General features: G+C 40.6%; 1 protein-coding gene across 1 annotated transcript in view; it reads right to left on the minus strand.

Moving 5' to 3' along the window:
• The window catches only part of Cox7b2 (cytochrome c oxidase subunit 7B2), a 122,840-nt gene extending 112,116 nt beyond the window's left edge, over nt 1–10,724 (minus strand). The window contains exon 1 of the mRNA XM_021163886.2: nt 10,662–10,724. The gene's annotated coding sequence lies outside the window, so the exon portion shown is untranslated. The remainder of the gene's footprint in view (nt 1–10,661) is intronic.
• Between the last annotated feature and the right edge of the window lie 2,583 nt (nt 10,725–13,307).

The raw sequence follows: 13,307 nt of genomic DNA on the forward strand, positions 1-13,307 counted from the left end.
GCAGGGTTGCCTGACACCCGCCAGCTACCCACGACCCCCGCCGCAGGATTTTGGGACTGCTGGTGAGTGGAACACAGCTTCAGCTCCAATCCAATTGCGCGGGACCTGAGACTGCATTAGTTAGGGAAGCAGAAACTGGCCTGAGTAGGGCCACAGGCCACATCCGGCCGGATCAGCACCGGGGTAGCGGGAGCGCAGGGTTGCCTGACACCCTCCAGCTACCCACGACCCCCGCCGCAGGATTTTGGGACTGCTGGTGAGTGGAACACAGCTTCTGCTCCAATCCAATTGCGCAGGACCTGAGACTGCATTAGTTAGGGAAGCAGAAACCGGCCTGAGTAGGGCCACAGGCCTCATCCAGCCGGATCAGCGCCGGGGTAGCGGGAGCGCAGGGTTGCCTGACACCCTCCAGCTACCCACGACCCCCGGCAGGATTTTGGGACTGCTGGTGAGTGGAACACAGCTTCTGCTCCAATCCAATTGCGCAGGACCTGAGACTGCATTAGTTAGGGAAGCAGAAACCGGCCTGAGTAGGGCCACAGGCCTCATCCGGCCGGATCAGCGCCGGGGTAGCGGGAGAGCAGGGTTGCCTGACACCCGCCAGCTACCCACGACCCCCACCGCAGGATTTTGGGACTGCTGGTGAGTGGAACACAGCTTCTGTTCCAGTCCAATCACGCGGGACCTGAGACTGCTCTGGTTGGGGAGAGAGAAATCCGGCCTACATAGGGCCACAACCCTCTTCCGGTCAGAAAAGCACCGGGGCAGCTGGGGCACAGGGTCGGCTGACACTCACCAGCTACCCACAACACCCACCACAGGATCTTAAGACTTCTGGAGAGTGGAACACAGCTTCTGCTCCAATCCAATTGCACGCGGGACCAGAGACTGCATTAGTTAGGGAAGCAGAAAAATGGCCTGTGTAGGACCACAGGCCTCTTCCGGCTGGACCAGCACCGGGGTACCGTCAGCTACCAACAACCCCCGCCGCAGGATTTAGAGACTGCTGGTGAGTGGAACACAGCTTCTGCTCCAATCTTTAAACAGTGACAACTATAACAACTAACCCCAGAGATTACCAGATGGCGAAAGGTAAACGTAATAATCTTACTAACAGAAACCAAGACCACTCACCATCATCAGAACCCAGCACCCCCACTTCGCCCAGTCCAGGGCACCCCAACACACCGGAAAAGCTAGACACGGATTTAAAAGCATATCTCCTGATGATGATAGAGAACTTCAAGAAGGACTTTAATAACACACTTAAAGAAATGCAGGAGAACACTGCTAAACAGGCAGAAGACAATAAAGAGAAAGCACAAAAATCCCTTAAAGAATGGCAGGAGAACACTGCTAAAGAGTTACAAATCCTTAAAGAAAACCACGATAACATAATCAAACAGGTAGAAGTCCTTACAGAAAAGCAGGAAAACACATCCAAACAGATGATGGAAATGAACAAAACCATACTAGACCTAAAAAGGGAAGTAGACACAATAAAGAAAACCCAAAATGAGGCAACACTGGAGATAGAAACCCTAGGAAAGAAATCTGGAACCATAGATACGAGCATCAGCAACAGAATACAAGAGATGGAAGAGAGAATCTCAGGTGCAGAAGATTCCATAGAGAACATCGGCACAACAATCAAGGAAAATGTAAAATGCAAAAAGATCCTAACTCAAAACATCCAAGAAATACAGGACACAATGAGAAGACCAAACCTACGGATAATAGGAGGGGTTGAGAATGAAGATTTTCAACTCAAAGGACCAGCAAACATCTTCAACAAAATTATAGAAGAAAACTTCCCAAATCTAAAGAAAGAGATGCCCATGAACATACAAGAAGCCTACAGAACTCCAAATAGACTGGACCAGAAAAGAAATACCTCCCGACACATAATAATCAGAACAACAAATGCTCTAAATAAAGATAGAATACTAAAAGCAGTAAGAGAAAAAGGCCAAGTAACATATAAAGGCAAGCCTATCAGAATTACACCAGATTTTTCACCAGAGACTATGAAAGCCAGAAGATCCTGGACGGATGTTATACAGACACTAAAAGAACACAAATTCCAGCCCAGGCTACTATACCCAGCCAAACTCTCAATTAACATAGATGGAGAAACCAAAGTATTCCACGACAAAACCAAATTCACACATTATCTCTCCACGAATCCAGCCCTTCAAAGGATAATAACAGAAAAAAACCAATACAAGGACAGGAACCACGCCCTAGAAACAACAAGAAGGTAATCCCTCAACAAACCTAAAAGAAGACAGCCACAAGAACAAAATGCCAACTTTAACAACAAAAATAACAGGAAACAACAATTACTTTTCCTTAATATCTCTTAATATCAATGGACTCAACTCCCCGATAAAAAGACATAGACTAACAAACTGGCTACACAAACAAGACCCAACATTTTGCTGCTTACAGGAAACTCATCTCAGAGAAAAGGATAGACACTACCTCAGAATGAAAGGCTGGAAAACAATTTTCCAAGCAAATGGCATGAAGAAACAAGCTGGAGTAGCCATTCTAATATCTGATAAGATGGACTTCCAACCCAAAGTCATTAAAAAAGACAGGGAGGGACACTTCATACTCATCAAAGGTAAAATCCTCCAAGAGGAACTATCAATCCTGAATATCTATGCTCCAAATACAAAGGCAGCCACATTCATTAAAGAAACTTTAGTAAAGCTCAAAGCACACATTGCACCTCATACAATAAGGTGGGAGACTTCTGGTGTGTTGGGAGACTTCAACACACCACTTTCACCAATGGACAGATCATGGAAACAGAAACTAAACAGGGACACAGTGAAACTAAGAGAAATTATGAATCAAATGGATCTGGCAGATATCTACAGAACATTCTATCCTAAAACAAAAGGATATACCTTCTTCTCAGCACCTCATGGTACCTTCTCCAAAATTGACCACATAATTGGTCACAAAGCAGGCCTCAACAGATATAAAAATATTGAAATTGTCCCATGCATCCTATCAGATCACCATGGACTAAAGCTGATCTTCAATAACAAAATAAATAATAGAAAGCCAACCTTCACGTGGAAACTGAACAACACTCTTCTCAATGATACCTTGGTCAAGGAAGGAATAAAGAAAGAAATTAAGGACTTTTTAGAGTTCAATGAAAATGAAGCCACAACATACCCAAACTTATGGGACGCAATGAAAGCATTTCTAAGAGGAAAACTCATAGCTCTGAGTGCCTCCAAAAGGAAACTAGAGAGAGCACACATTAGCAGCTTGACAACACACCTAAAAGCACTAGAACAAAAGGAAGCAAATTCACCCAAGAGGAGTAGACGGCAGGAAATAATCAAACTCAGGGGTGAAATCAACCAAGTGGAAACAAGAAGAACTATTCAAAGAATCAACCAATCAAGGAGCTGGTTCTTTGAGAAAATCAACAAGATAGATAAACCCTTAGCCAGACTCACTAGAGGGCACAGGGAAAGCATCCTAATTAACAAAATCAGAAATGAAAAAGGAGACATAACAACAGATCCTGAAGACATCCAAAACACCATCAGATCCTTCTACCAAAGGCTATACTCAACAAAACTGGAGAACCTGGATGAAATGGAGAAGTTCCTAGACAGATACCAGGTACCAAAGTTGAATCAAGATCAGGTTAATGATCTAAACAGCCCTATATCCCCCAAAGAAATAGAAGCAGTCATTAATAGTCTCCCAACTAAAAAAAGCCCAGGACCAGATGGGTTTAGTGCAGAGTTCTATCAGACCTTCAAAGAAGATCTAATCCCAGTTCTTCACAAACTATTCCACAAAATAGAAACAGAAGGTACTCTACCCAACTCATTCTATGAAGCCACAATTACTCTGATACCTAAACCACAAAAAGACCCAACAAAGATAGAAAACTTCAGACCAATATCCCTTATGAATATTGATGCAAAAATCCTCAATAAAGTTCTTGCTAACCGAATCCAAGAACACATCAAAACAATCATCCATCCTGACCAAGTAGGTTTCATCCCAGGGATGCAGGGATGGTTCAATATACGGAAATCCATCAACGTAATCCAGTATATAAACAAACTCAAAGACAAAAACCACATGGTCATCTCCTTAGATGCGGAAAAAGCATTTGACAAGATCCAACACCCATTCATGATAAAAGTCTTGGAAAGATCAGGAATTCAAGGCCCATACCTAAACATGATAAAAGCAATCTACAGCAAACCAGTAGCCAACATCAAAGTAAATGGTGAGAAGCTTGAAGCAATCCCTCTAAAATCAGGGACTAGACAAGGCTGTCCACTTTCTCCATACCTATTCAACATTGTACTTGAAGTCCTAGCCAGAGCAATTCGACAACAAAAGGAGATCAAAGGGATACAAATTGGAAAAGATGAAGTCAAAATATCACTTTTTGCAGATGATATGATAGTATATATAAGTGACCCTAAAAATTCCACCAGAGAACTCCTAAGCCTGATAAACAGCTTCGGTGAAGTAGCTGGATATAAAATTAACTCAAACAAATCAATGGCCTTTCTCTACACAAAGAATAAACAGGCTGAGAAAGAAATTAGGGAAACAACACCCTTCTCAATAGTCACAAATAATATAAAATATCTTGGCGTTACTCTAACTAAGGAAGTGAAAGATCTGTATAATAAAAACTTCAAGTCTCTGAAGAAAGAAATTATAGAAGATCTCAGAAGATGGAAAGATCTCCCATGCTCATGGATTGGCAGGATCAACATTGTAAAAATGGCTATCTTGCCAAAAGCAATCTACAGATTCAATGCAATCCCCATCAAAATTCCAAATCAATTCTTAAACGAATTAGAAAGTGCAATCTGCAAATTCATCTGGAATAACAAAAAACCTAGGATAGCAAAAACTCTTCTCAAGGATAAAAGAACCTCTGGTGGAATCACCATGCCGGACCTAAAGCTCTACTACAGAGCAATTGTGATAAAAATTGCATGGTACTGGTATAGTGACAGACAAATAGACCAATGGAATAGAATTGAAGACCCAGAAATGAACCCACACACCTATGGTCACTTGATCTTCGACAAGGGAGCTAAAAACATCCAGTAGAAGAAAGACAGCATTTTCAACAAATGGTGCTGGCACAACTGGTTGTTAACATGTAGAAGAATGCGAATCGATCCATTCCTATCTCCTTGTACTAAGGTCAAGTCTAAGTGGATCAAGGAACTTCACATAAAACCAGAGACACTGAAACTTATAGAGGAGAAAGTGGGGAAAAGCCTTGAAGATATGGGCACAGGGGAAAAATTCCAGAATAGAACAGTAATGGCTTGTGCTGTAAGATCGAGAATTGACAAGTGGGACCTCATGAAACTACAAAGCTTCTGCAAGGCTAAAGACACCATCAATAAGACAAAAAAAACACCAACAGATTGGGAAAGGATCTTCACCTATCCTAAATCAGATAAGGGACTAATATCCAATATATATAAAGAACTCAAGAAGGTGGACTCCAGAAAGTAAAATAACCCCATTAAAAAATGGGGCTCAGAACTGAACAAAGAATTCTCACCTGAGGAATACCGAATGGCAGAGAAGCACCTGAAAAAATGTTCAACATCCTTAATCATCAGGGAAATGCAAATCAAAACAACCCTGAGATTCCACCTCACACCAGTCAGAATGGCTAAGATCAAAAATTCAGGTGACAGCAGATGCTGGCGAGGATGTGGAGAAAGAGGAACACTCCTCCATTGTTGGTGGGATTGCAAGCTTGTACAACCACTCTGGAAATCAGTCTGGCGGTTCCTCAGAAAATTGGACATAGTACTACCGGAGGATCCAGCAATACCTCTCCTGGGCATATATCCAGAAGATGTCCCAACCGGTAAAAAGGACACATGCTCCACTATGTTCATAGCAGCCCTATTTATAATAGCCAGAAGCTGGAAAGAACCCAGATGTCCCTCAACAGAGGAATGGATACAGAAATTATGGTACATTTACACAATGGAGTACTACTCAGCTATTAAAAAGAATGAATTTATGAAATTCCTAGCCAAATGGATGGACCTGGAGGGCATCATCTTGAGTGAAGTAACACAATCACAAAAGAACTCACACAATATGTATTCATTGATAAGTGGATATTAGCCCAAAACTTAGGATACCCAAGATATAAGATACAATTTGATAAATGCATGAAACTCAAGAAGAATGAAGACCAAAGTGTGGACACTGTGCACCTTCTTAGAATTGGGAACAAAACACCCAGGGAAGGAGTTACAGAGACAAAGTTCGTAGCTGTGATGAAAGGATGGACCATTTAGAGACTGCTGTATCCAGGGATCCGTCCCATAATCAGCTTCTAAACGCTGACACCATTGCATACACTAGCAAGATTTTGCTGAAAGGACCCAAATATAGCTGTCTCTTGTGAGACGATGCCGGGGCCTAGCAAACACAGGAGTGGATGTTCACAGTCAGCTATTGGATGTATCACAGGGCTCCCAATGGAGAAGCTAGAGAAAGTACCCAAGGAGCTAAAGGGATCTGCAACCCTATTGTTGGAACAACATGATGTACTAACCAGAACCCTGGAGCTCTTGTCTCTAGCTGCATATGTATCGAAAGATGGCCTAGTCGGCCATCAATGGAAAGAGAGGCCCATTGGACTTGCAAACATTATATGCCCCAATATAGGGGAATGCCAGGGCCAAAAGAATGGGAATGGGTGGGTAGGGAAGTGGGGGGCGCTATGGGGGACTTTTGGGATAGTATTGGAAATGTAATTGAGGAAAATATGTAATAAAAATATAAAAAAAAAAAAAAAAAAAGAGTTGAGGACTATGAATGTAATACTCAAAGCAGGGCCCTGGTCTAACAAACCCGAGGCCCTGGGTTCACTCTGCATTTCTGCACTTTTCAACTGCTTAACTTATTTTCTTCTTCTCTATTACACAACAAATTAATGCCACGTTGTTGCAAATAAATACTTGCCTTCTGTGCTTTTTATTTTCTTAACTACATCTTTTTGGTAAGATACTCCCATCTATATTGTTAATGTCTAGTTTGCTCTACCACTACTAATAAAAATGCCTTCATTTAGGGTTTACCACAAGTACTTACTGTTCAAATACCATACCCCTAGCCTCCCATACACATACACCTCTCTGGAATTAATAATTTCAAGAAAGAACTTTTCCTCATGCTAGATGACTAGCTCGTTCAACATTTAACTTATACTACATCCCGGCCTCTTATAATACAATTTATCACAAAGCCTTTGAGCTGTTACAATCTGTCCTATTTGCAAGATGTGTTAGGATAATTAATGATGGCTGAGAACTTGTGGAACTGGCTAATCAATTACTGGTCCAGCTAGAGACCCACACCATAAGAGGGAGCCCAGGCCTGGAACTGCCTGGAAAGCCACGAACCAGAGGCTGAAAATCCAGAGACTCAGGATAGAGTCAACATTACTGCGAAAGAAAGAGAGAGAGAGAGAGAGAGAGAGAGAGAGAGAGAGAGAGAGAGAGAGAGAGAGAGAGAGAGAGAGAGAGAGAGAGAGAGAGAGAAAGAATGAATTCCTAATGGTATTTTATTATACTCATAGCTCATGCCTAGCCCAATTGTCATTAGAGGCTGCATCCAACAACTGATGTGAGCAGATGCACAACCAAACACTAGGTGGAGCCAGAGGAACCCCTTAGAAGAGGGGAAGGAAGGATTGTAGGAGCCAGAGGGTTTACAGACACCAGGAAAACACAACCCCACAGAGCTAATTAAGCAGGGTTCATAGGGGCTCACAGAAACTGAAGTGACAACCATGCAGCCTGCATAGATCTGTACCAAGTCCTCTGCATATACATTATGTTTGTGTAGCTTGGCGTTCTTTTGGGACTCCTAACACTGGGAATAAGGGGTATCTCTGACTCTTTAGCCTGCTCTTGGGACCCTTTCCTCCTACTTGGTTGCCTTGGTATGAGGGTTTGTGCCTAGTCTTATTGTAACGCACTAAGCCATGTTAGATTGGTATCCCTCAGAGACCTGCTCTTTCTCTTTTTCTTTTCTTTCTTCATTTATCTGACCTGCATAAAGTATTGAATCTTGGGGAGAAGGGAAGGGTGGTGGGATGGCTGGGAAGAGTGGAGGGAGAGGAAAATGAGGTTGAGATATGAAGTATGAGAGCAAAATTTAAAATGTTTTAAGTGAAAAAATATATATAGCTTATCTTATGTTAACTATTATGAAAACATTTATTTAAAACACAAAATACATTTACATGCAAAATCCATAGTAGCTATATACCTTGACAAATCATGAATAGTTAATATACTCACAGATCTGCTAAGATTTTCCTTTTATACTTTTAGTGTTCTATTAGCTTACAAAGCATCAGAATTCCTTATGGCATTTTTATACAAACTTAGTTTTGGTTCATGTGTCCCACTCTATGCTCCTCCTGCTCCTTCCCCACCTCTGTATCCTTTATTCACCTTCAATATCCCAATTCTGCTTTCATTTCTAATATTTTATTACTCCCCTGCACCCTCTCTTTTATATATATATATATATATATATATATATATATATATATATATATAATCATAATCTCATGGATGTCTTTCAAGTTTTCCAGCCTTTACCATATTTACTTCTGTAGTAAAATGGTCATGAAATATATGAAAGCATTTTGTTTTCATTCCCGTAGATGGTTCTCTGAAATTTCTTTAACATAAATACCTCCAACACATGCTGATTTGGGATGAGACTTCTGTTTCAACCAAGAATCGACTGAGCAGCACCACTTCCTAACACTCTGCTGCATTCCTCTGGATCTCTCCTGAATCTGTTTCCCTCTTAAAGGCATCTACGTTAAATCTCATTTCTAGCTCATCTCTAGTAAAACTTTATTCTCTTCCTGAAGAAGTTTTCCACTGGCTCACATCCATACTGTTTATGTTCTTCCATTGCTGTAAACTAATACTGAAGCACAAAGTTTAAACTATTTTTAGTATACCAAAATCTTATGGAAAATTTGAGTAGTAGCATGAATGGTCCTCATTCCTTATAAAATTGACTTCATAATTCCAGCTTCCTAATTTGGTATCTTTATATAGCTCCTGTGGTGGAGTAAAATTGGATTTCAACACTCAGAATTACTGTCAAGAGTGAGCAGAATTATCAAATACAAAGCCAACTGAAGATTAAGAGCTTAGAGCAACTTAAAAACCTATATACAAGTCCTCTATGTCCAAGACTTGTCTTTGTGTAATTCTCTGTCTTGACTGAATAATAAAATGATTGAAAAGTAAAGCAGAGTCTACTTTTTATGTCACCTACTTAGGACTGACACGAAACAGTTCAGGAAGATACTTCTCCTGATGTAGAAAAAGCAAAAGAAAAAAATTTGAATTATAAACTGCTTCCATAGAAAAAAATAATCTATCATCTTCATCCCATCTTTGTCTCATACAAAGTTATTTAAAAAAAAAATTAATGTCTACAGATTTCCAGCCCAGGCCCATCAGTGGAAAAAAGTTTAGGAGTCTCCCACTCCTGAGTAGACTGCATTTGCTGCCCTGCTACTGAAGAAATATAGCAAAGTAAAAACAAAATTCGAGGCTTTTAGGCCCAGGCTTGGGAGTGTGGTCTTTGTGGCTTAGTGCTCCAGGTGCTGGTCATAAAACAGATAACAACATTCCTTCCTCCACCCACCCGCTTCCTGGGTTCAAAAAGTGTTCAAAGAAAGTCACCCTGACCCACCCTGACCATTACTGGAACCTGCAATACAAATGTGCTATCATTAGGGGCTCTTAGAAACTGTCTTGAGAGATAACCTGACACTTGTGACTTTGCACTTCCTTGTGACTCTTAACTGATATTTTTGGTATTTTCCAACAAAGCCCTCCCCACCTCCTTGAGTTGTGGTTTCTTCCTTTAAATACCCCCTTACTCAGCTACTCGGGGCGCCATGGTCCTCTACCCCTGCGTGGTGTATGACCGTGGGCCCGAGAATGCTCTTGAATAAAAATCCTCTTGCAGTTGCAGCAAGACCGTTTCTTGTGGGTGATTTTGGGGTGTCGCCTCTCCTGAGTCAGAACGTGGGGGAGTCCTCACTTTGTGGGTCTTTCACTACAAAGATCACCAGTCTATTTTTATAGACTAAGGTGCCCAAACTAATGTAAGCTTCTGTAAAAACTGCCACATTTCAGTGGACAAATCACTCAGTGACGAAAACAATCCTTAGTCGGGAACCTTACTCACTTCCTCCTGCTTGTGACTGTGGCTGAGCTGGCCAGGACCACTGGGCTCAGAAGCTATGCTTTGAGGTCGAAGCTAACCTGGGCTACCAATGACCCAAACAAGCAGGCTGTCTCCACAAACAAAAATAAAGTGGACATCATGTCACGATTCATTTTGAAACAGAATATTCCTTCCACATTCACTCTACATCCTAAGATACTGGGCTGTGAGGGGAAATCCAGCAGAAATGGTCCCTTTTCCCTAGGGGTGGCGTGGGGGCGCGACAAGCAGTTAACTAAGAAAGCCCTCAGAACTAGTTGTACAGCCAGTAATTAACAATGAGAGATGATCTCTACGAACTACTGATAAAAACCTGAACCCTGAAACTCTGTACTTACCAGCAAGCCACAGGCAAAAGCAAAAAGAAGATGGCACCGAGGCGAATCCAGTACCTGTCAATATCCCCACAGTGAAGGAGGCACTTCCTGTATAGCTCCCGCCCTAGAGGAAAGGAAGGGGCGTGACAGACTTGAAGATGACACCTTCCAACCTTCCAATCTGACCAATCAAATGACCTCATTTACCGCCACGGGAAGTGCCAAGGAGACTGGCCTTAGGAGTGTTTCATTGTGTCAAATGTCCCTGTATAAACGAAAAGTTTGAAGCTAGGCATCCTCACACTCCAGTGTATCATTTCTTCTGTTGGTGTTTCTTCTCTTCCAAACCACAGCACTCTCTGACAAGCCCACGGGCTTTCTCTTACTTTTTTTTTTAATTACACGTAAGTTATGAGGGAACTTTGAGATTATCTTTTAAACCACAAAGGGAGGTAAAACTCCTTAAAACTATCTGGCCTCTACTATTTCAAGATGCCTATAATGGTGACAAAATAGTCTTACGACCAAGATGGGACCTTTGAAAGAGAAAATAGCAATATAATTACTTAGAATTTTAGGAGTTTAAAATTAGACGATGTGACGGTGATGAACCAATAAAGGGTATAACTAACTCAAAGTTGATTTTGCAAACAATATTATTTCTAAATACTAAAATAATATGATGGAATATTATATTATTTATATTAAAGGCAAAAAATCTCAACACTTCTATGTTCATAATATGAATTTAAAACAATATTAAAAATTATTGGCATGTGTATTTTAACAAACATAAGCTTTAAAGTCTTTAATACTGACATTAATACTTTCTGGAGAATATATTTTGATATGGTATCATGTTTTTTAATTTTTAAAACAATCTTTTACGGTTTAGAAAGGAATGGCCCCCGAAGGCTTTTAGATCTGAATACTTGGCCCTCAGTAGCTGGAACTGTTTTTGAAGCCTAAGGAGGTCTCATTGAAGGAGGTGTGGTCTTGTTGGAAGAGGTGTGGGTTTTATTGGATTAGGTTTGTCTAGGTGACCTTTGAGCTGTCAAAATCCCAAGTCATTTTCTCCATTCTCGGTTAGTATTCTCTGCCACCTGCTTGTAGATCTCAGCTACTTCTCCAACACCATTCCTACCAATTACTATGGTCCCTGCCATGCTAGTCATGAATTCTGACCCTCTGAAACTAAGCAGCAAAATAAAGGTTTTCTTTTATAAATTGCAATGGCCATGGTATTTTATCGGAAAAATAGAAGAGTAACTGAGAAACCTTCAGTATTCCTAAATTTTTATGGGTCTGGTGTTACTAGAGATTCACCAGTTTGGGGCAAGGTTTCATTTTAGTAAGATATGGGCTTGTTATTTAAACAAACAAACAAACACGGCCAGGACCAGAGAGTTTTTGAGGCAAGTTCTTGGCTATTGTTAGTTCAAGGATTTTAAAGGCAAAACACACATGATTATGTTTATTTTGCCTATTTGTAGGCAGGGTGTAATTTTACCATATCTGTCTTACAGCTGTCCTAGTCATATCCTTGAGAAGAGTAAGACTACTTTGATTGCAAATGCAGAAATATCAGGTAGTCTTATGACCGATTATCTTGCTAGAACAGCAAATTTTTCAAGAGTAGTCAGGTTGAGAATAGTTTTTATCTCATGAAACTGAAGGAAATTGGATAAGAGGATACAGTCTGTACTAGATAGGGGTTTATATTCTATGGGCTTTTAATTTCTTTTTGTTCTCGTAAGCATAGGAAGTCTAAACTTTAAATGTAATGTTAACCATGACAAGGTGTATATTTTATGGTTGATACATATGAACCTATTTACATCATCAATTTAATTTTCATTGTAAAGGGCACTTTACATTTTAAAATATGGAATTTTCAGCCCAAGTATACCTACAACTTTTGTCCCTGTTCAGAGTACTTGTCTTGAGACATAAATAAATGTTTCATTATTCACAATGTGCTTGAAGACATTCTCCAGCTTTTTCTGTACATTGAACAAAACACATGGTAATCCATTTATATGCATTGTTTTATATTTTTTTATGTATCAGTTAAGTAAGAAAATAAGGAAAAGGAAGGCTCCTCCAGCTGATAGCAACACAAAAAACAAGGTTACGGTCTCATGAGGTCTATCCAGATGATAAGGATCATGGACATGGTTCGAACGCAGACTGCTAGCCTACTGTTGTAAGTCACTGGGGTTGATTCCCAGTACAACATAATGACTCACAGTTGTGAGGATGTGTTGGCTGATAACTGTAATCCTAGCACTCAGGAGGTTAAGACAGGAATAGTCCCATGTTCCTCCCAAGCCTGAGATATATAGTGAGAGTCAGATGATCTGGGTTGCAGAGTGAGACTCTGTCTCTAAGGGGGAGGAAGGAGTAGATAAAAAATAAATGAACTTAATTGAAACCTGGGAGAAAAATTACACTGAAAAAAAATCTGTATGGTCTGCTAGGGATGGTGGCACATACCCATTATCAGAGTACTCAGAAGATACATGGAAAAAAGTGAAGTGCCTTTTAGTGCCCCCTGATCTGCAGGATAGACAGAGTTGAATCGTGATATTCTCTCCCAAAAATAAGTCAGAGAAATGGAAAACAGGAAATATGTATGAACTTTAGTTTGGGAAAAAAGCCTTGAAT

The sequence above is a fragment of the Mus caroli genome, unplaced genomic scaffold (genome assembly GCF_978045245.1).
Source record: "Mus caroli unplaced genomic scaffold, Mus_caroli_1 scaffold_4, whole genome shotgun sequence".
Lineage (NCBI taxonomy): Eukaryota > Metazoa > Chordata > Mammalia > Rodentia > Muridae > Mus > Mus caroli.